Here is a 1,487-nt window from a genome sequence, read left to right as displayed (position 1 = left end):
CGCCCCCTCCGTGTTGAGTACGGCCCCTCCGTGTTGAGTACGGCCCCCCTGTGTTGAGTACGGCCCTCTGTGTTGAGTACGGTCCCCTCTGTGTTGAGTACGGCCCCTCAGTGTTGAGTACGCCCCCTCTGTGTTGAGTACGCCCCCTCTGTGTTGAGTACGTCCCCTCTGTGTTGAGTACGGCCCCCTCTGTGTTGAGTACGCCCCCTCCGTGTTGAGTACGCCCCCTCTGTGTTGAGTACGGCCCCTCAGTGTTGAGTACGCCCCCTCTGTGTTGAGTACGCCCCCTCCGTGTTGAGTACGGCCCCTCTGTGTTGAGTACGGCCCCCTCTGTGTTGAGTACGGCCCCTCTGTGTTGAGTACGGCCCCTCCGTGTTGAGTACGGCCCCCTCTGTGTTGAGTACGGCCCCTCTGTGTTGAGTACGCCCCCTCTGTGTTGAGTACGGCCCCTCAGTGTTGAGTACGACCCCTGTTAGTAATCGTAGCTCCGCCCCTGGGCGAACGCTTTTCTGTTGCACAGTGTAGATCCACAGTAAGGGCTCTAGAGCTGTGCAGAAATGCAGCCGAATGTAAAAATCATTTTAAACGTTCTGTTTCTTCAGCTGTGTAATTTTTATTTAAGGCCTCAAGCGAGTTATGAATAACAAAATCACTCAAAGACAGAAAAAACTAAAAAAGCGAGAAACAGAGACACAGTAAAAACACAAGGTTCTGCGAGAAACAAAGCATTCGTGTGTAATAACACGATGCGTTCCCTGTACGATAATCATTCATTCTTACAGATTATTATTTTTATTATGATAATGTTTAATCACATAATGCTAATGATTTATCAGAGCTAGCTACAGGATAAAAAAACAAAGCTAGCTAATATTAAGGAAATTACCTAAACAAAACAACATAGCTAACATTAGCGAAAATCACCAAACAGAAATCTAGATAGCTAATACTAGTGAAAATCCTCAAAGATAAATCTAGCTAGCTAATGTTAGAGAAGATCCCCAAACAAAACTAAACTAGCTAATGTTAGCAAAAGTCCCCCAAAAATCTAGCTAGCTAATTCTAGTGAAAATCCTCAAAGATAAATATAGCTAGCTAGCTAATGTTGATGAAAATCCCCACAAAAATCCAGCTAGCTAATTTTAGTAAAATAAGAAAAATAGCTAGCCAATATTATCGAAAATCCCCCCAAAACTAGCTAGCTAACGTTATAGAATAGCATAGCGCTAGTCAGTTGCTTTAGTGTCCACATGAATGAAGATTTTGGGAGTAAAATGAAAGTGAATATTGACATTAATCACGCTAACATTCTGCTCTGTTACACAGTAAGGACTTTAACGATGCTAAATCAGCGCAGCAGCGAATGCGCGCTAACACACACTCATCATCAAACACAGATTACAGAAGATTAAAGTCACACTGAGGATAAATAATTAAAACATACAAATCTATTAACTAATAATTTCTTTAGCATGCATTTATCTAAA

The sequence above is a fragment of the Pangasianodon hypophthalmus genome, chromosome 18, assembly GCF_027358585.1.
Source record: "Pangasianodon hypophthalmus isolate fPanHyp1 chromosome 18, fPanHyp1.pri, whole genome shotgun sequence".
Classification (NCBI taxonomy): Eukaryota; Metazoa; Chordata; class Actinopteri; order Siluriformes; family Pangasiidae; genus Pangasianodon; species Pangasianodon hypophthalmus.
The sequence above is the reverse complement of the archived record's forward strand: the minus strand, read 5'-3'. Positions refer to the sequence as shown.